The 22,960-nt window shown below is 38.6% G+C and overlaps 1 long non-coding RNA gene across 2 annotated transcripts in view; it reads left to right on the top strand.

Moving 5' to 3' along the window:
* The window catches only part of LOC118900507, a 276,568-nt gene that overhangs the window by 6,295 nt on the left and 247,313 nt on the right, over positions 1-22,960 (top strand). For both annotated transcript variants that reach the window (XR_005021165.1, XR_005021166.1), the window contains exon 2: positions 1,772-2,141. This is a non-coding gene — a long non-coding RNA (uncharacterized LOC118900507). The remainder of the gene's footprint in view (positions 1-1,771; positions 2,142-22,960) is intronic.

Consider the following 22,960-nt stretch of genomic DNA (forward strand, 5'->3'; position numbering starts at 1 on the left):
TTAACCTTGGTTTGCCAACAAAGAATTAAAAAAATGAGAGCACAGGCAAATGATGACCAGTCAGAGGTCATGTTCAGAAAGTCAGTGGTGATGCAAACTGCTTCAGACTTCCAGTTTTTTGGTCTATTATAAACATTCCTGCCTTTACTTACTTTGAAAAACAAAATCCAACCAAACTGCCCCCAAAAGGCAATTGCAAGCTAACCTCTAGACAGAACAGTCAGAACTAATAAAATCATCTGCAAACATTCTGCTTGTGTTGAAGGAACTTTCAAGGAGTGTGTAACCTGAATTAGAAAAGACATCTTTTAAAGCTTTCCCTGAAGTGTCTGGGCCATCTGTTTTGGCCCAAGCTCCCCATGTTAGAGCTGTTATCAAGTACTGTCGGCTCTCCCATTGCTACTGTTAACAAATGGATTTGTCACCCCAAAGTTAAGAAAAACCAGATGTTTCCTTTGTTGTTCTATATTCCGATGGCAGGTCAAGAGGCTGTTTAAACAGCACCAGTGAAATTGAGATTTAGAAATTGAGATCTTATTAATCTGGTCAGTGAGGTCATGTGATTTAGGGCTGTTTCAAGATTTAGACTGAATTTCAATATTTGGCCATCCACATATACTGGATTACTTCCAAATTAACTAGTTCTTTATAAATATAAACCTATATTTTATGGGAATCATAATTTGTATGCAAGCAGTTATAAATATGGAATAAAATATTTAAACATGTCAGGTTTTGTAATCCATCAACTAAATTCCTAACCAAATGTTTATTGAGCCCCTGCCATGTGCCAGGGAAGTGTTAGTGTCTGGGGCTACAAAGATGAATGAGATGTGGTCCTTAACACGGAGGGGCTCATAGTCTAGCACAGAAAACCGGCATGTAAATTAGCAGACCTGATACAATGTGGCAAGTGCTAAATACTGTTCGGAGAGTGTTATGGACCAGCTGTGGGGATCAGGGGGAGGTGAGGAAACATGGAAGACACTGCAAGGGAGGCCACATCTGAGCCACATGTGAAAGGATGAGCAGGAGTTTGCCAGGTGACTGTATTTACCGGGTGATGGAGGTGAGGAAATGAATTCTTAGCAGAGGGAGCAGGCACACAGGCTTAAAATAATTATGTATTCAGCATTCTGCAAGTAGTTCAGAATAGTTGGGAGCATAGTGTGTTTGGGACAAGGGCAGGAAACGAGGCTAAATAAGTAGGTGAGGATCAGAATATGAGGCGTCTTATATACCACACCAAGAAAGAAAATCTGTATGGTAGGTGATAAGGAGCCACTAAAATATTTTAAGTAAAATAATTAGAATTTTACATTTTAGACAGGTCACTATGGCTTAATGGAGGGTTTGGAGCAGGGTGAGTTGAAGGCAGGGTGGCAAGAGGGAAAACTATTTCTTTAACGCAGGGGAGCAATGGTGTAAGTTTGATGTAAGGCAGAGACTCTTGGGTGCAGGACAGAGAGGAAGGTTTGATAGATGCCTTGGGTGTGGGACATACAGGACCACTTAGAAATAATAGAAATTGAGCGATATTCAGAAAGGTTGCTTTTTATTTGTTTATTTTTTGTTATTTAATGAAAGTCTGGGACATGATGACACTTTCATTTTGGACTTGTTGAGTTTGAGTGTTTGTATGTCCCTGCACAATGAGTTGTTGGAGGTCTGGTAGTTAAGTCAAAATACCAATGTGCCAGATTGTTGTATTGTCTACTTGGTTATTCTGGGAACTACGTTTCTCAGACTCTCCTTCTCCATGTAATTCCAGATTGGAGTTGGCCTAAAGGTAAAAACTGTGTGAGTTCTGGGACGCGGAAGAGAAGCAGCGGTCATTATACTCTGAAGGTTATCGTCAGACCCAGGGGTGCTGCTGGGTGCCAGTTTGTTCTTGCTCTTCCCTCCTTCCTGATGCTGGCCTTGCCCATCAAAAGTGACCTCAGGCCTCCACCGGACGCTTGGCTGACAACTCAGAGAGGTGGCAGCTATGAAGGGCCAGCAACCTTCCATAGCCTTCGTGGTCTCATCCCAAGAGCAGGACGTACTGGCTCCCTGCAAGTTCTGACACGTTCGTGACTTTTTTTCTGCTCCTTCAACTACATTTTTTGGATCTTTATCTTCCCAGCTCTTCCCACAATCGTGTAAGTACTAATTCCTATTATAAATTCCTTCTTCCGTATCACTCATAGTGGTTCTGCTTCCCAGACTGAATCTTTTTAAAGCTGCAACCAAAGTGTATTTTGAAACAGAACTCCTTGACAAAAACACTACATTTAATACCTGAAACTTTTATCGTTTGAAGTTGTTTTGATTTTGAGAGTTTGTTTTTTTCCTGACTTCTCGATAGTGATCACTGGTGCAGAATGATGATCTTACTATGTCTAAATAGGAGAAATTGTCAGGATAACTAGAGGAATTTCAAGAAAATTCAGCATTTCGTTCTTTTGCTTTTAAAAGAAATCATCATCATTATTATTTGTATGTGAACTTTTTTTTTTTTTTTTTTTAGAATAAGAGGCTCTTTTCTTTTTTTTTTTTTTTAATTAATTAATTTGTTTATTTATGGCTGTGTTGGGTCTTTGTTTCTGTGCGCGGGCTTTCTCCAGTTGTGGCAAGCGGGGGCCACTCTTCATCGCGGTGCGCGGGCCTCTCACTATTGCGGCCTCTCTTGCTGCGGAGCACAGGCTCCAGACGCGCAGGCTCAGTATTTGTGGCTCACGGGCCTAGTTGCTCCGCGGCATGTGGGATCCTCCCAGACCAGGGCTCGAACCCGTGTGCCCCGCATTGGCGGGCAGATTCTCAACCACTGCGCCACCAGGGAAGCCCTGTATGTGAACATTTTAATACAATCTAGTGCTCTAAAACTGTCTGGGCCAAAGAGAGCCAGGCATGAAGATCTCAGGTACCTTGGAGACAGGGAGGGAGGACCAAGGCAGACTGTGGCAGGAAAAGAGGTTTTCTTCCTGCTGGCAAGTGGAGCCATTTTTGGGGTGAAGTGTGTGGCATGTAGGTTCTTGTTGGAAGAACAGCTGCGGAACAGAGGTCCTGATGCTATTGGATCAGTGAGGATCCTGTCATGAGCAGCTCAAGAACAGGAATGAGAGGAAGGGGCTGTCCAAAACTCTGGAATAAGCATTTGGGTTGCTCTTCTTAGACCACTCGTGCCCTGGGAAGAGGGTGGAGTTTAACTCCAAGGATGATAACGAAGAGGTATTGACTTTGTTGTCAGTTATGGGAAATGAGAATTGATCTAGAAAGGTGTGTGCCCTAGTGAGTACTTTTTTTTTTTTCTCCCTGCTTTTTTTGCCTTTCTCCAAAGCCAGCAAAGGAGAACATGGGTATCTTCTATTGCAAGAAGAGACTGGCGAAGGAGGCAGTGTCAACAGCCTTGTCAGCAAAGGCAGTGGTATTGGCATTATTTATTCCTCTGGTGGAAATGGCCTTCCTTATTTTATTTGCATGGCAAACTTTGACTCATCCTTCAAGGTCCAAACCTAATGTTGGAAGGCTTCCTTGATTGGCCCTCTCCCACTCCACCTTGTCCCACACCCTGGGCAGGCTGACAGGTTGCTTCATCTGTTTTCCAGGGGCACTTCATACTCCTAATTTAGCATATCTCACACTGTATTACAACTCATCTTTTTTGTTGACAGCATAACTGCATGGTATATTAATTTATGTGATTTTTTCCTATCTTCTCCTTTATGGATCAGAAAGCAGTAACGCAAATAAGATGAGAAAAGCTGTCAGTGGGGCCAGGGGGAGGTAGGAGGTTTTACATCTCTTAGACTGCTGTACATTCAGAAGGGGCTGCCTTGCTGCAAATACAACATAACCTGGCTTTGCATTTGCTTGGTTAGGCAAGACACCAGAAATAACACCCTTTTGATACATTTGCCTAAAATCCTTGGTATCTCTGTATTTACAAGGTTTTAAAAATGCATAAGCAACTCTGGAAATTGGACTGTGTCCTCTGCAGGCTACTCTGCAGGCATGGCAGACATTGGAGACTGTGCTCTGAGGGCAGAGCCTTCATGTGCAACCTGCTTTATGGGTCTCATGACCCTTGACCCATGCCTTTCCCTTCTCTTGGGAAACGAATAGGATTTGTTAATTAATAATCTTTCCCTTCTCTTGGGAAACAAATGGGGTTAGCAAATGGTGCCAATGTTGATTATTCTTAAGGAAGTCACACTGAGATGGGTGTCTCCTCCCCAAAGGACGTAGTTAGCATACGTACTGCACAAAGGGGGAGTCATGCAATATGTGCAAAATTCTTGGACAATTTTTTTTTGTCCAGATAACATGCTTGCTAGCTGTTTTCTATCAGATACTCGCAAGGTATCCACTACTTAGTGCTGAGGAGGCAAAAATGTTGGGAATTGGATGTGTCCATTAAACTTATCACAAATGAGGTAGAGTGTGTGACTAGAGGGTACAGTCTCGTGGACCTGGGGAAGGAGAGTTGTGCCTGGATGTCACCCAGGACTCAGAGTACACCTGTCCCTTTGATGCACTTGTGATCATGCCCATGACCCCTGGCTGTGGTGTGGGGAGAAGCCCTCTTGCCACCCTAAGACTAAGTAAGCCATGACTGCTAGGGTTCCTGTACTGCTCAGGCAGGCAAGACTCCATCAATCTGTGTTTGTCTCTTGGGGTCCTGAAATTACTTTCTCATTATAATGAAAAGAAGTGAAATGAAACCTGACCTAGGAAGGATCCCTAATTTTGGCAACATTCTAAAACATGTAGCGAGGGCTTGGCTTTTGAAGGACAGCACAATCCTTCTGAAAAGGTGCTAATACACAATTGCTGAAAAGTCTTTCATGGTTATATGATTCAAGTCCCATGGGGCTTGTCTGGGACTTGGTCACTGGGGTGAAGTAACTTCAACAGAAGTCCTCATGAGGAATTGGGCACAGCATAAGGTGCTGCAGGTCAGATAGCTCAAATAAAAGATTTACTTATTTACCTGTGATGGCCATGGTAATATAGCCAGAGTATCTGAATTAAGGTTGAAAGGGGAAAGACAAAGGTAAAAATTAAGAAGCAGTTCTTTGTGTCAGGACTAAGGGATGAAGCAAGGCCACATCCTAGGCATGAGCCAAGAGGGCAACAGTGGGATGACTGGCATTTCCATTACCTCTCACCTGTTTCCAAGTCCTCTGTTTTCCTCTTTCTTGGTTTACTCTTTCATTTTTGGTGCGACACTTCCTCCTGTACCCTCTTGAAAAAGGGTGCATGTGATTGGTGCATGTGGTATGGTGGCATGTGATTGGTAACCCCAGATTGGTGGTTACCAGAGGGACAGGGGGTTGAGGGGTGGGTGAAATGGGTGAAGCAAGTCAATTATATGGTGATGTATGGTAACTAGACCTTTGATGGTGATCACTTTGTAGTGTATATAGATGTTGAGTTATAATGTTGTGCTCTTGAAACTTATGTTAATACCAATTTTAACTCAATTAAAAAAAATTAAAGGGGGAAAAAGAGGATGCATGTGACGAGAATTTTTTGAGACCTTGCAAGTCTAGATATGTTTTTCTTTTACCCTATTGCTTGATTGATAGCTTGTCTGGATATAGAAGTCTAGGTTGAAAGACAAGTGTCCATTATCTTCTAGCTTCATTCTTGTTCTTGAAAAGTTTGATAATATTTTACCTGATTTTTTTCTTCTCCTATTCATTTTCTCTGCTCTCTCTTCTGGGACGCCAGAATTGAGATGTTAAACCTGTGGGATTTATCATATAATTTTTTTCATATGTATACAAAGTATATATGTATATATGAAATAGATACCATGCCATGCATCTTGGCATCTTTGAGGATTAACAAAGAGGCCAGTGTGGACAAAGAAAAGTAAGTGAGGAAAACAGTCTCAAATATATTTATCTTAATTATTTTAAATAAGTTGAGGTCTTAAATTAGTAAATGATCTTTGACAAGAGAAGTAGAAAGAAAAAAATTTTTTGGTAAATTTATTAAGTTTTCTCTCTTGTACCGAATATTATCTGTTTCATCTTTAGCTCTGAAAATTTGCTAGGGTAACTTGCTGGGTCACTTTGGATGAGTCACAACCTGTGGGTTTTCATTTCCCGGATAAAACAAGCAATTGGGTATGTGTAATCTTTTATATCACGTTTGGCTTTAAAAGCTGAACTTGCATTGGGTTATCTCAATACTAATTAATAATTCTATTAAAAGAAGGGGCACAGAGAGGAAGTTAAACTTAAGTTGTTTAATACTGGTGCTCATTCAGCATCTCAGGAGAAGGTTGGTTAGAAGAGACCCACACCTCTAAGGTTCATTTTTAGATTCTAAAGTTCTTCTATATTCATTACATTCAAAGAGAAAAAGATCACAGATGCCACTGAGCCAATGTAGTCCTCAATTGAAGAATATAAATGAGGTTTTAATTTAGCTATGATCATTTTAAGTGCACAATTAATAAAACATTTGGAGCATTTAATGTACAATTATATGGCATAGCTCACTATCACAAGCATTGAATGAGTACTCTTAGCAATAAAGAGTGTATGGAAGAAGTTCTTAAAATCAAATCCAGTCTCAGGAGTTTGTACCCACACTTTTTTTTCTGGCTGCGCCATGAGACATGTGGGATCTTAGTTCCCTGGCCAGGGATCTAACTCTTGCCCCCTGCAGTGGAAGCATGGAGTCTTAACCACTGGACTGCCAGGAAAGTCCCTGTACCTAACACTTTTAATTCACATATTGCAAGCTGAAAAGAAGAACAGTATTTACTCTGACCTATCTTCCCAAATTTATATTCTATTACTTGGCTCTCTGCATTCTACTTTATACTACTCAGTATGTTTTAGACTTTCATATGTCCTTTGTTTTTGTTACCTGGAATCCTTCCATCACTACTGTCCACCCTAAGACTCCAAGCACCAATATCTTACCCATCCATCAAGGCCCATATAAAGTATTTCCTTGCTTAAGTAACCTTTCCTGATTCTTCCAAGAAACTCAAGTTTTTTCTCCTTAAAAGTTCATAGCACATTGATTGTACTTCTCTAACGATACTTGTTTTATTCTCCCTGGAAATATACCTCCTTATCTTCCTTTTTCATTGTAAGCTTCTTGAGTGCAGAACCCATGTCTTGCTCTTCTCCATATCTTCTACTATACTCAGTAGAAGACTCTCAATAACTGTTGTTAAAATGAATTTCATATTACTCATATGTAGACAAAAGTCTATAGTTTTATTAAAAAACAAACCAACAAAAACTTTCTAATGTGTGTTGGAAAACATGTATATGTATCCTTAAAAAGTGTTATATCCCTGGATAAAGCTATTTCCCATTCTATCATAAATTACTATCATCTTTTCTATTCCACCTTTATTATTAGCAGAGACTTTCCATGTTTATCAGGTTTTGATGACGAGAATTCTTTTCCTTGGGTAAGTCATTAAAGTTAAATTTGATATTCCTTTGGAAAAGTACCCCCCACACCCCTGCAACCAAATAAAATAACCCATAAGTTTAAACTATTAGCTTTGACATGGCTTTCGTTAGTTAGCTGGCTTAAAACTCTCTCTAATGTTTTGAGCGCGTCCGTCCACAGGAAAGGGTGAGCCAGGTGGAATGGAATCCCAGTTCCCTCTAGCCTAGCCAGGATAAATGTCCTAGGAGAAATTTTCCGAAAATTTTTTTAAGTTTCTTGTGATTTGGAAAATGAGCAGCTTCAAAAGATCTTTCAGGATATTGTCCTATATCTAAACTTTGGATTGCCTTTATTCTAAGGGTTTAAAAAAAATCTATTTAAGGAGCATTTTGGAAAGATCACTGACGAAAGTCTGAGCTAAAAGCCATTGGTTCATATATCATTAGTCTTCATGCTGTTTGTCATCAGTAAATCTTGTACTGGATACTTGTCCAGTTCTATAAAAATAAATAACACTGTGGCCTTTATTTCTATATTTTAGCTTCCATTAAAGTGAGGCTTAGACCTCATTTTTTTTTCAGACATAGATCAGATTACAAGAAGTAAGTGTAATGTTAACGCTTTTATTTAGTGACTGAACTAACCTTATCTGCCTCTTTAAAGGACCACGGTTATATCTCCTTATGTATTTGGAAAATTCCTTCAAACATACAAAATGCATATAATTAATTTCTCCAATGAATAACAATTTTGGGATTTTAAGTATTGTCAAGATGTTTCATGTCATACTGAGAAGTTAGCTCTTTGGATAGTGTATTCACAGTATTTTAACATATTTTTATTATTTATTCATCACTATAACTCAAAGATAGGTTGAGGAAGTACACATAACATACATTCATATATAATTTGGTTATTTTATTCAGAGAAATCTGATATGTGCTATCCTTTCCTGACACGTGAATTGAATAAGCTTTTTTAGCAGCTGTTCTTTTCAAATTTAGTCTAGAAACAAATTGCATCAAGCTTGGTGCTAAAAGTCTATCTGATGAGAATCTTTCCAATTTTATTTTTATGTTTAGATTTACAGATAGAAAATTAGATATCAGTCATTTAAATTGAAGGAGCATTTTCAAAATAAAGTGTTTCTTTTTGTGTTTGTTTTAGTAATGTGACTTTGCTTGAATTGAATATAGGGCAATAATCACTTGCCAGCCTAGAAGTAGCTAAATACTCAATTTTCAGATTAACATTAAGGTTATAGTACTGCCCATGTGATGTCATTACGAGGCTGAAACCACGTAAGCTCCATATTGCTTGATCGTAATGTTCATCTGGCTTCCTGCCATGTAAATGGATGTATTAATTCTCAGTTCTCAAGAGTGTTGTGAAGTTCAGTTAATTAATGTTTATAAAAGCTTCTTGAGATTGTCTGCTGAAAGATATTATGTGCATTAAAATTATATAAAAAGCAAACATGTAGAGCACTCTAGAAACTGTTGCTTACAGATGTAGAGAACAAATGTATGGACACCAAAGGGGGAAAGTAGTAGAGGGCGGGTGGAGGTGGTGGTGGTGGGATGAATTGGGAGATTGGGATTGACATATATACACTCATATGTATAAAATAGATAACTAATAAGAACCTGCTGTATAAAAAAATAAATAAAATTTAAATGATAAACAAATAAAATAGAAACTGTTGCTTAGCCAAGATGAAAGTGCCCTGAATATCTATTAGCCATGTCTGAATCAATGACTTCTGACTTCTGGTTTCTTTATTATAGTATCTCATGACTGGTACATAAAGATGACTTAAAGATGCATCATCTCATTTAATAATTAAGAATTCTTTATGAAATTTTGGTCAGAGAGGTTTAGGTAAAGCATTTGTCTGGTGTTCATTCAGGCAGAAAATTCAAATCACTGATCTCATATATAGTAAAATGTTAGCCGGAAGATTCATTCTTGCTCCCAAGTGAGTGCTCCTGTGTTAGGCATACTAGTTGTTCCCCAACATGTAATCGCCATTTCTCTCTCATAGCAATAGAATACCGAATTTTTTTGCTGGGCACATGGACATCCCGAATAAAGTCTACATATTGTCCACCTTTCTTTTAGCTGGATGTGGCCTGTGATAACTAAGTTCCAGCCAATAGAACATGAGCAGAATTGATCTGTGAAACTTTAGGTTGCATCCTGAAAGGGAGGGCATGCCCTTCTTTCAACCTATTGCTTGGAATGTAGATGTGGTGACAAGCCACCTTGGACATGGGGGTGAAGAAAACAGCCTAAAGATGGAAGAACAACAAGACAAAAGGAACTTGGGTCCCTGAGCAACTTGCAGAAGAGAGCTGCCAAAGCAGCCTTATAATGCCTATTTGTGAACATGTTTAAGACATTATTAGTTTGAGTCTTGGTTATAAACCACCTATTATGTCCTAACTTATGCCTATCTTTACGGAAAGCAAGAGGACAAAAAAGTGATTCAATTTGCAGATCTCACACCAAATTGCCCACTCATGGATCAGGTCTCATTGAAAAATCAACTGTAATTTTTATTTGTGTGTTGGGTACATTAAAAAGTTTTAATTTGGGGGTGTGACTCCTCATCCTGAAATGGATAAAGAAAAATGTCTTTAGTTGTGCCTCCAAACAGGCTAGGGAGCTCTACTTTGAAATGACTTCATCCTCTGAAAGCCCTGAACATTATGCACGTAGTAAAACTGAAAGAAAATATTTAAACTAAAATTATGCAATTCCGATGCATTAGACAGATAAACCATCCTGACTGACCATTGCACTCTATCCTGCTCTGTCTCATTCTTTTGTTTATCAACTGGGTGGTTTAGTGGCAGGAACTGATTCCTCTAAATGGTAAAACCCAACAGAGCTAGCTGTACATTGTTAGGAAAAATAGGTGATCTTTATTCTAAATTCCTTCAGAGTTCAAAAGTTATTCAGAGTTCAGGAAGGTGATACTATTGTATCAAATGCTTTTCAGATATAGTTTTCATTTGCTTCTTAAATACTTTTTGCTTTCATGTGAATGAGGAATATACATACCCTTCTAGATTTTTTTAACCAAATATTTGTGTCACTGGCTCTGTGCATATAGCATGATAAACTACAAAGTCAAATACTAGTAATAAATACAGTTTGGCTTATTGTACTAAATAAAGATAAGCGGCATGTTCATGATATTTATATTCACAATATTTGACTACTAGAAATTCATTTATATTTCATTAAGGCATCATTAATTTCTTTCACTGAATGTAATCTATTGCTGTGTAACAAACCACCCAAAACTTAATGGCTTAAAAACATAACAGTTATTTTGCTCACAAATCTGAAATTTGGACAGTGTTCAGAGGGTACAGCTCTTTTCTGCTCCATGAAGCATCAGTTAGGACAGCTCAACTGAAGGTAAAGGATCTACTTATAAAATGGCTCCACTGAAATGGCTGGCAAGTTGGTGCCAGCTCTGAGCTGGAAGTCAGCAGGGCTATACACTAGTGGCCTTGATTCATTTCTCTGTTGGCCTCTCCACAGTGCTGTTTGAACTTCCTCCCAACATGGTGACTAATTTCCAAGAGTATGTATTTGAAAAGACAGGAAGAGGACGATACCAGCCTCTTAAGGCTTGGGCCTGAAAACTGGCACAGCAGTGTTTCTGCCATGTTCTATTGGTCACAGAGCCCACTCAGATTCAAGAAAAGGGGCACAAACCTCATGAATTTGACCTTATGAATGTCAAAAAAAATTGTGAACATCTTTGATCTACTCTAGTATTAAACATTTTAAATTAATAATGAAGACACAACAACAGAAAGAAAAATAATTAAGATAATGAGCAGTGGCATTCACTCTTCCTATAAAAAAGTGACAAAACATTGTGAAAAGAAGTAATAGAATGGATTGGTGAGTGTTCAGAAATGTTTGGAATCTTGTATTCCAGTGGTTCTAATCTTTTTGAGCACATGATATCCAGAGAATAGCAGAAATTTTAGTGACAATATGTGGCAGACACAGATGGTTGCCTACCCTGTATCTACTCTCTCCTTCTTCCTTACTAAGAGAAAGTAGACCTTACAGTCTACTCTAGATTTCTTTAGACATGATGTAAATAATCTTGTATGTGGTTAGACCACAGCAATTGAGTTTCTGTTGCATAAAGTCAAATCCAGTTTCTAATGGAATTATTAATCTAAAAAAGTCAGAAGTAATTATAATATAATCACTGCTAGTGAATAACCGTATACCACAGGATCTGTAAAAGCATTCACAGACTTGCCTCTGTTCACTGTGTTTCTTTATGAATGGAGCTGTTACTGCTTTGACTGCCTTCTTGCTTATACTTATGAGGGAAAGTTTTGGCATGTTTAATAAGCGTGGGCTCTTCGTGCCAGCATTACATTATGACATGCTTCTTACTTCTTATTTGCTGCATATTTAATCCTTCTTTATTATGGGCAATATAGTCTACTCAGCACAACATTCCATCTAATAGTAATATACTTGGTTATAGCAAAAATAAATTCGATGAAGTGCTTGCAGTATGTCAACGATGGAACCATTGTTATAACTGATGAGGTACAATTTTGGCTGAGTTTGAAGATATTTTATACTACGTTAATTTTAAGAGCTATACCCAAAGGGTAGAGTAGTATCAATAGATGAACATATATTTGAAGTATTTGACTACTAGAAATTCATTTATATTTACATTTGGATATGGATTTGGCTGCTTTAACAGAGACCAAATAACAGCGGCTTAAGCATGATAGTTAATTTTTCTCTCATGTAAAAGTCTGAGAGGTAGGTGGTCGGGGGAGGGAGGATAGGCAGCTCTAGTTCACCAGGAAATTCAGGTTCCTTCTATATCATTGCTAGGCCATCTCTAGGCTAGAGTGTTGTCATTATCCACATGGTAAAAGATGGCTCACTACCACCATGTCCATATTGTAGACTTCAGGAATGGAAGAAGTTAGATGCAATGGGCAAGTAGCCTCCCTAAAGAATCTGATCTAGAAATTGTCCACATCCTTTCCAGTTACATCTTATTGGCCATTTTTTTAACAAGCTGCAACCAGCTGAGTGGTCTGTTAGAAAATGGCTCTAGGTGGGACCCCATGTGTCCAGCTAAAAAGAGGAAGTCCTGCAACTTAAAAGAAGGGGGGAAATGGATGCTGGATGACAATTACCTGCCACTTTTACAATGAATGTGTCATCTGCATTCAGAGGAGGGATGGTCTGTCATGCTGGCACTGTTAGGCTTTTGGCTTTTATAAGGAGATGTTAAAGTGAACACTTGTAGATCTAGTATTGAAATCCAGTGAACCTGCCCTCAATCAGCATTGTTTTTTGCTCTCCAGTTCTCATTAATACCAGTTGGCTTACAATTGCTTGATTTCCTTTTATTCTTGGCTTCTGGATTCCTCACATTCTGTCACTGTCTTGCCCCACTGCCATCTTGACTGAAACTTAACACCCTTTGCTTTCAATATGTGTATTGAAATACCCAAAGCAATTATGAGTTTAGCAAACTTTACTGAGGACTGGGGGTGGTGGTAGGTGATGAGGGGTCACTTGTTCACAGAACCTTCCACCTGTTCAGTAGCTTTTGCTCTCCCTCATTTCCTTTCCCACCTCAGCTCTGAGGTGAGTTCACCCACTCATTTCTAAGTTGTCCTAAAGACCTCCAAATTCCTTTTCCTCTATTAGACAGAACTATTTTCCTGTTCCTCTGAGACCTTCACAGCCCACACTGAACCCTTCTACCCCAACCATTATTCTCAGCAAAAGTTGTTTTCTCCCTTAAAGGAATTATAGTGCCATTTGTTGAAATAATAAGTCTCCCTACCTCATTATAAAATGAAGCCAACTTCTGTATTTGCTGTAAAAATGTTGCTGAGGGCATTGTCCATTGCATCATGCAATTTCCCCTCTATAAAGCGCCATATCAGAAAGTTCTTTTAGATTTCAGTGCCAGAAAAAACTCTGTTTCTCCTAAAGCATGCTTCTTCCTTTCTGATAACAAGAGCTATATAACTTATCATGCTTTCTGAACCATACAACTCCAAGCCAAATTTGCAGCTCTATCATTGCAATTATGTTAAGCATACGATTAGCATATTTGTATTTCCCTCATTTGCTTGGGCCATTATATGTCTATCATATTGGTCTTCCTTTTCTTATAAGCCATTTCAAATCCTTTAAAAAAAATAAAGATAAAAAATAAGTTGATTGTTAATAACTAAATAAGCAGCTTACAGGTCATTTAAGGCAATAGTGTGCAGTATTTTTGACACGCCACCCCCCCCCCCCGACTACTTAAGGCAAAAGGCTCTGTGGACCACTTACCTTCCGCATTTCTGCTTTCCGAGGGAAAAATAACTCAGTGAACATGCTCCCTTTAGATTAAGAATGAAAAATTAAAAAATTTAACATTGGCTAACTCATGTGGTAGTCTGTACCAGACACTTCTGTACTGTTTTAGATCCCTTTGACGTCAGTTGTCTCCAAGAGTCTTTGGTCTCTCATTCCACTCACTCCATCTTGGTAAGGGTTTCAGCTGATTTCAAGAGAGTACAACTCTCCTTAAAATACCTCTCCTTATGCCTTCCCATGCACTACTCATCTTCTGCTCTGGGGCTTCCTTGCTGATGGTGAGGAAGAAGACACTATGGGGTCTGCTTGGTGCCCACATATGTGTGACCTAGAAATGAGGGGGAGCTAACACCCTGTAGTTAGTTCTGGGCCACTCACTAGGCAAGAATTCCAGACCATCCAAAGCTGGCCAAGAACGAGTGAATCTAGAGTGGATGGTGGAGGGGGGAAGATAAGATGATGAATACCAATTATGGCCTTATGAGACCAGCAATAGATGTAGGAACTGAAGCTGGTTTCACTAATTTTCTTGCCATAAGTCTCCTGCTTTGCTGGACTGCACTCTGTAATTAAGTAGTTGCACGTATGCTTTAACTTCTGTCTCTGCTTTCCAAGGAACCTGACTAAGACTATGGGCTTTGGAAATTGGTCCTTGGTCCTATATACAAATGAAAACCTATAGAGGTGTGTATCATTCCCCTGTAAGAGACTAAGGAAAGGTTTTTGTCCTTTCTTGGCTCATGAGGAGAATCCTCATTGCTCACTCACCAGTGGACCATACACCATTCTCTGAGAACCACTGACCCATGGGATTTTATCAAGGATTGTCCCATAGAGCTTTCAAAGTTCTAGAGTTGGAATTCTTTGGACAATTTGTATAACTTAGTTTTCTAATAACTTTGGTTGATGAATTGTATTTGAAAAGTATTGCTGAAATATCTAAAATTCTCAATAGAAATTCCAAGAAGGAAGGCAGCTCTGGGGCAGCATTCTTATTGTTGTTTTTGTTGGGGACAAGTTATCACATTGGAGCTGGGAATGACCATAGATTGGTAAGGCAGGGTTGGAAGTCTGGATTGGGTTAGTTAAGACAACATTATGACTGAAGTTTATGGGAATGATCAGAATTAAGAAATCATAGAAACTTGGGTGAGACTATAACAGATGCTCTGAAATGAGATCAGTAGTCAAGGTCCAGGAAGCAGTCCAGGATTAGAATTCAGGAGCAAACAAAGCCACAGGCTGAGGTGATGCACCTGATAAAAGTCAGGGTAACAATAAAGGCATCCCATTAGGACACTTGGAAATTGAGACAAGATCTCCTTTAGACAGGCCAACCTTTTATAGAGTCTTTCTAGAGTTCCAGAGAATTAGTGACCCAGGATCTGAGGCTTGAAGTCTTATGAAGTACAGCAGTTCCCTACACAAGGAATTGTGAGAATTTTAAAGAAAAAGAGTTTCTTTACCTTCTGGAAAAATTTCAGTGACTTAGAGTAGATCCTGTCAAAGGGAGGGCAATGCAGAGTCTGCACAGACCATGCTTTGTCTTAGCCTTCCTTTCATCTTTTCTGGAGCCCTTGGCTTTTTATTTCCGGCTTGTTCTTTGAGGTGCAGACACCTCTCTGGGGACACAACATGGTAATTGCTCAGCATTTAGTTACCTGACGTGAAATAATTTAAGGTAAGACTGATAACAATCTGCTTTCTTCTTGGTTTATATTATAAACTGTCCTCCATCTGCTCCTGGCGACTCCTACTAATAGGAAGTAACTTGCCAGAATAAATGGGAAGCATGCTACTGTTTCAGAAGACAGACTGATCATCTATAGTATGAATTATTATTTCTTGTCAGAAGCAAAAAGCATGGACATCCTTAGATTCTAAGGGAGAGAAGAAGTTTTCTTGTGTATTCTTATCTTGTCTCCTTTAATTGTAAGCGTTGCTAATTATTCTCCCCGTGTGACAGATGAGAAAAGTGATGCTCTGAGAGTTATATACGTTGTAGAGTTAGTAAGTACAGATTTGACACCAGGTCTGTCAGGCTCCAAAGCCTGAGCTGTGTCACTATGTCAAAGGCCCTCTGATTATTTTTATAAGTTGTCTATGCACAAATGACAAGAGAATCTTTATGGAATTTTCTTTTTGAAAAACTCACGCTTTTATCACCACTCCAAAATTAATGTGCATTTGATTTGGAAGTTCAGAAAACACTGAAAAATTTAAGTGAGGCAATATCAGTGAAATTGTTTAAAATTATTTAGTACTGTCTATTCAAATATTGATCATATTTAGACAAGAAAAAGGGCAAACCCCCTTAAAAACTAATTTGGTTTTAACAGAAAGTCACATTGTAAAGTGTAAGGTCTAGCTAAAGAAAAGTCTTTTTATATAGTGGGAACATTCATTAGAATAGGAAAAATAATGAGGATCTATATGTTCAGTTTAAGGGAAGAATCATAAAGTCTTGGTTAACAGAGGCCTGAAACGTCTGAGGGACCCTACCACTGCTGCAAGCAACTTAAACTCTTGGAAATTTAATCACAAACAAGCCCTACGTATTATTAATAGAAGCTACCACAATAAACTGACCTCTAGGGCTTTATCAGCAAATCCAATCCTATGTTGGTATTAGAAATGTCCCAGTTAAAAACAGAGTATCTAGATACCTTTTGTAGCATTCTTTCTGATCCATAAATATCAGCAGTCTGCAAATATAGTTTGGTCTATTCTACAGTAAGAATGAATTATATCAGCTGCTTTCTAATCCAGAGAGGCTGAACATGAAAATGAAGTTAGGGATATTATAACAAATGCCTCATTCTTTACATGTATTAAGAGAATATTTTCTTTTCCTTATCTTTAAGAGTAACATAGACCCCTATTTTTAACATAGAGCTCATTTCATGGTTCAGTTATATCAGGTAGCAAATCATATCATCAGCTACCTTAAACTGTATATAGAAATATTTAATATTACACAGATCAGCTGTAAGAAATAGATGGTTTATATTTACTACTGAAAGTCTTTTAGTTCTAATCATGGAAATTTTTTCCCCAGAAAATGTTGCTAAACATTTTGTGGTATAACTTTTTAAAAATAATCAAATAGAAAACATGTCATAGCATACATAAGGGGCTTCTTTATTAGAAAGTTATTTAGGGAGTTTTCTTTAAAAAAAATTCCCAGAAGGGAGACAACTGAAATGACCTGAAGAACACATGAATAAGCAAATGTTTTTAAGGAATTCTAGGGAAGAAAGCTAACGGATAGGTTATTCACGTGTTAATTATTCTGTAGTGAAGGTTTCTTTTTGAAAAATGATAACATTCAAGAAGAATATTAGGATTTACTTATATTCTTTTTTCTTTTTTACAATTTCCAAAGATTTTTCTATAGTACTTATCCTGATGTAGGTCAAAATATTCTTAAAAAGTCAACTTCGAATGGCATTATTGATTTTTTTTTTTAACCATGTCAAAAAACAGTATTTTCTGCAGGTTTTCACAGGGTGAATGAAATCTATAATCTAATTTAAAGACATCTATAGGAAACAATTTCAGGAAACTAAAAAATTTCATTAAATGATACTGTACCTTAGTAGAAATGTTGTACAGAAATGCCTCAATTGATGAAAATATTTGGGTAATATACTATTTTGTTTAATTACTTTTTAATTTTTAATTTAAGATGAAGTGTTTCACTTTTAATTCTTACTGAAAATCTTTTAGAAATGTATTCACAATCTTTACTGTCATGGGAAGTACAAAAAGTGTATTAATCTCCTTGGCCACTGTGAATTTCCAGTGTCTGATATTGATCTTTCTGAATGTCAGTAATCATTGTCTGGTTAGAGATGGGGATGAATATATATATAATTTCAGCACATAACCAGGGAATTTATTATTTGAATAAATCCTTCATATAAACTTCCTTTCTTAAGATGTACTTCTTTTTCCTTTTCGTCAAAATAGAGTTCTAGTAATGGTTTGGGACTGGAATTGTTTAATCAGGGGCTTAAAACCCCTGATAGTTGATGGGTAGATAGATAGATGTTTGTTCAAATAGGATTTTACTGTATTCTTGATGGGATTTTGGTGAGTACAGGGCTAGACTGCAGAGGCCTAGTCCATACACTGGCAGTGATTCACTCAACAGGGTGTAGCTCACAGTTGGGGAATGGATAGGAGGAAATGACCTGGATGTAGAGATGGGCCTTGAGTGAGGGTAGTCTGTTTAGCATCCAAGCACTGTTGTAAACTCTGGCTTTACTTTGGAAATAGGAGTCCAAATATGGTGGGATTGCTACCACCAGGAAAGTTAACCAGGTGGAAGTGGTTGATTGGTTCTGAAAGACTTTTTTATAGTGGTGCTTGTGAGTGGAAGATTCAACATGGGGAAGGAAGGCTAGGAGACATTAAGGCCCATACATATGAGCTGGATTTAGAAAAGGGTCCCAGTGGTAAAGGGGGACTGGGAAAGTATATAGGATCACCAGATGTGACTATACAGTAGAGAATCAAGGATCACCAGATGTAACTGTAAGTAGTGAAAGGAGATGACAGTGAACATCTTTTCCTCCTGCTCCTAGTTGTGGACATACTGGAAAAAATGTACATTTAAAATGTAAACCAAGCTTGAAAGAAAGAAAATAAAAATCCCTGGTGCCAGAAATGAGGAAGGAACATAAAGTCAGATTTGCTAGGAGAAGAATGAAGCCATAGAGGCTCACAGGGATTTCCCAACCAGACAGATTTGAAAGTTGGGACTAGAGTCCAGTTCAGAGACAGGAGATGGGGGCCCAGTGAGACAGACACTGGGTCAGTCTCCTGCATCAATGGGAGTCTTAAAGGACTGCTCCTTGTATGAAATGGACTACAGAAACTCCACCCTCTGGGACATGCCTGAGATGGGTTGGGTAAAAAAATCTGCAAGGAATTGGAAACTTAAGTCGGCACAAACAGGTGTGAGTCCTGAATTTACAACACTCTCAGGGTGCAGGAATTCCAAATAGGGAAATTAACATCAGTATTGGCACTAGAACTCATGAACCTCCCAGGTCTCTGGAAGAAACAGGAGTGGAACAGCTCTTAAAGGATCATCCTACAAAGCAGAGCACATGGGAATTAAAAAAATGTTAGAAAACAAAACTCCATGAGGGAGAGAGAACAGCTGCAATAACCAGGAGAATTTGCACTCCCAAGAACTAGAGATTATAGAATGATCTGAAACATAATAGGCACACTAAAAAAGCTAAAAGAGATAAAAAAGAAAGAATAAAAAAATAAACAAAGTACTATAGAAAAATAAAAGGCATGGGTATAAAACACACATAATCAGTGAAATGAAAACTCAAATGTTAAGCAGCAGATTAGGCCCAGCCAAAGAGAGGATAAGTGATTTAGGAGCTATTCTGAAAAAATCAGTTAGAATATAGCACAGGAAGATAAAGAGATATAAAAAAAATGATGAGGAGAGATGGGGGAGGCCCAGCATAGGGATTTCAGAAGCATAATATTGAGATAATAAGAATGAAGTTGTATGATTGAAAATTTTCTAGACCTCAAGCAAGACAGGAGTCCTCAGTTTGACAGAATACTAACATCTGAATGAGATAAATGAAAAAAAATCCAAATCTAGGCTCCTCAAGAACAAACTCTTAAAAGCTATCAGGGAGAAATAGAAAAAAAAAAAAACTAAAAGAAATGACATTTAGACTGAAAGCAGTTTTCTCACTGATAAACTAGATTCAAGAAACAATTGTTTGTTTGTTTGTTTTAATTAATTAATTTATTTATGTTTGGCTGTGTTGGGTCTTCGTTTCTGTGCGAGGGCTTTCTCTAGTTGCGGCGAGCGGGGGCCACTCTTCATCGCGGTGCGCGGGCCTCTCACCCTCGCGGCCTCTCTTGTTGCGGAGCACAAGCTCCAGACGCGCAGGCTCAGTAGTTGTGGCTCACGGGCCCAGTTGCTCCGCGGCATGTGGGATCCTCCCAGACCAGGGCTCGAACCCGTGTCCCGTGCATTGGCAGGCAGATTCTCAACCACTGAGCCACCAGGGAAGCCCTGAAATGCATTTTTAAATGTTGAAGTAAAAAAGGGGTGGAGTGTATTTCCTTACTGCTTGATTCTGGGCTCAGCTGTGCAACTTGCTTTAGGCAATGGAATAAAGTGAAAATGACAGTGTACCAGTTTCAAACCTAGGCCTCAACTGTGAGTTTTTTCTGTGGTAATGCTATCGCCCTGGGGAAGAACATGCCTGAGCCACCCACTGGTCCCAGGAGGAGGATGAGAGACGTGAAGAGCAGAGCCACCCCAAACTGACCGTGGAGGAGATAAGCTGACCCACAGATTCATGAAGATAAATCACTGCTTTTTATGTTCTTGAGTTTTGGGATGGATTATTGTGTTATTGTCCTATTACTGATGTAACAAATTAACACAAACTTAGTGGCTTAAAACAATACAAATTTATTCTCTTACAGTTTTGGAAGTCCAAAATGTGTCATATAGGGCTAAAACCAAAGGGTTGGTAGGGCTGCTTTTCCTGGATGCTCTAGGGGAGACTTATTTCCTTGACTTTCTAGCTTCTGGAGGCAGACTGCATTCCTTGGCTCATCCTTTCTTGTGTCACTCCACTCTTTTGTTCTGTTGTCACATCTACTTCTGTTGTCAAATCTCTTTCTACCTTCCTCTTATAGGAGTACTTGTGATCACATTTAGAGTGCACCTGAGCAATCCAGGACAATCTTCCCATCTCAGGAACCTTAACTTACATCTGCAAAGTCCCTTTTTCCATAAAAGGTAACATTCACAGGTTCTGGGTATAAGGATGTGGACACTTTGGGGAGCAGGCATGATTTAGCAGACCACAGTTGTTATATAGGGTTTTATTTTAATTTTTATTTATTTTTTTCAGAGAATCAAAGTTTAAGAGACTTACTGGGCAGAGATCAATACTGAAAGAACAACTAAAGGATGTAGTTAATAGATAGCATTAGTATAGTGATTAAGCACAGGGATTTTTTAGACAGACTGCTTTGGTTCAAATACGAGTTTTGCCACTTTCTATACGTGCAAACTTAAGCAAGTTACTTACCTCCCTGTGACCCCTGTGACTCAGTTTCCTCATGTGTAAAAATGGGAATAATGATGGTAGTACCTACCTCATGGGCTTCTTATGAGGATTAAATGAATTAATATTAATAAAGTGCTTCAAACATTTATAAGGCTTTTAGTAAGTGCTATCTAAATGTTTGTTAAATAACAAAATAAAAAGGAAATAACCCAGAATAAGGGAATGGGATAGATTAATCATTTCACTACCAACCTGGTAGCAAAATTTAAAATACCTGACATCAGCAAGTGCTGGAGATACTGTGGGGGAAATGGGAACTCTCAGATGTAGGAGTAGTTGTGTAAATTGATCTTACTTTCTAAAGCAATTTGGGGACATCTAATTGAATTGAAGTTAAGCCTATCCTACTAGGCAGCAATTTTGGTATATACCCAAACAACCCCCTAACACATCTGCACGTGGAGACCCATGAGGACTGTCACAGAATTTTATAATAGTGTTTGTGATAGGGACCCTGTCTGAGATCAGGTTCCTCAGGAGCAGAGTCTGAGACAGCCCTGAAGATACATGCCATTTATTGTGGGTGTGCTCACTATGAGGGAGTGAGGAAAGCAGGGACAGTGTGGAGAAATGCCAGCCAGAATGTGGTCTTAGGTGAAAGAGTCTAGTTTTGGTCAGATCCATGAAGGGCTCTGGGACATAAATCATATCAAAGAGTACCTCCCTTGAGGTAAGGGGGTTGTTTTGTACCCCATGCCTGGCGTGTGTGTATGGGGTGAGGTGTTGTCATCTCCAGGGCAAGGTAGCTCCTGTCAGCCAAGAGGGATCTCTGGATAAAGGGGTAGCTGTGAGCTGTCAGCAGTCAACCCTTAGAGTAAGCAGCTGGGGGTGAATGCACTGTCTGGAGGAAAAGGGTGGGATACTACAACTCCCCTAAAAAATGCAATTCAACAAAACCTAATGTTTATCAATAGGAGAATGAGTAAAAAATTAAGGCATACGCATGCAGTGGAATTCTATATAGAAGTTAAAATGAATGAATGAAATTTACATGTTTAAATTTACATGGTTAAATCTTGAAAGCACAATGTTGAATGAAAAAAGCAAGTTGAAAAATGGTACATATAAGTTGTATCATTTATGTATATTAATAACACACAAATGACTATGTGTTGCTATGGTTGCACAATATGTAGTAAAGACATTAAACTGTGAATTCACACTGACTTTGTTAGGATAGTAGTCACCTTTCAGAATGGAAGAATAGGAATGGGATTAAGAGGGATACAGATGGGCCTTCAGCTATATCTGTAATGTTTTATTCAATATGACACAATGTTAATATTTTGTTAAGCCTTGAATTGGGTACTTTTAAAAAATATTGTTCTCTTCAATTTTCTTTATATTTGAAATATTTTATGAAAAAGAAATAGAAAAAAATCAAAGGAAGAGGACCAGATCTGTGGACTGTGCCAGTCTAGAAGGGGATTGAGAGGGTATAACCGAAGTCCTTTTATTCACATAATTCGGGCTCCTGGCACCCAGCTTATCCATCAAGGAGACTGTGGGTGCCCAGAAGCTATGTTTGGGCTTCTAATCATATCTTGGCTCTAGAAACACTGAATCAGGAACTAGAAAGGCCAAGACTTAAATGGTCAATCAGTGGATCAACTTCAGGGAGCTGAACTGGAGAAAAAAGGGAAAAGGATAATAAGATAGCAGTGTAATGACAATATCTTGAATAGAAATGTTTAACAAGTACTTATTGAATCCTTAATATGTATCAAGCAATGTGCTAGGCTGGGGAATCAATGATGGATGACACTGCTGCCACCTTAAGGGAGATGAGGGGTCAAGTGGGAATCTTATAAGAAAGGAGAGCCTGGATTCAGGAACATCTTTCCACTGGAGGCTAACAAATATATTTGTGGCAAGTGTCCTTTGTTTCTGAATTAAAAATCCCCAAATGATTTCTGTGTAACTCGAGTCCTCTGAGACGTTCTGTGAAAAAAGGGGCTTTAGAGTCAAACATTTGAGGAAATGCTCTATGCCATATTCCCTTCTTAGAGATTCACAAGGCAGTT

This window comes from Balaenoptera musculus, chromosome 9 (genome assembly GCF_009873245.2).
Source record: "Balaenoptera musculus isolate JJ_BM4_2016_0621 chromosome 9, mBalMus1.pri.v3, whole genome shotgun sequence".
Taxonomy (NCBI): Eukaryota; Metazoa; Chordata; class Mammalia; order Artiodactyla; family Balaenopteridae; genus Balaenoptera; species Balaenoptera musculus.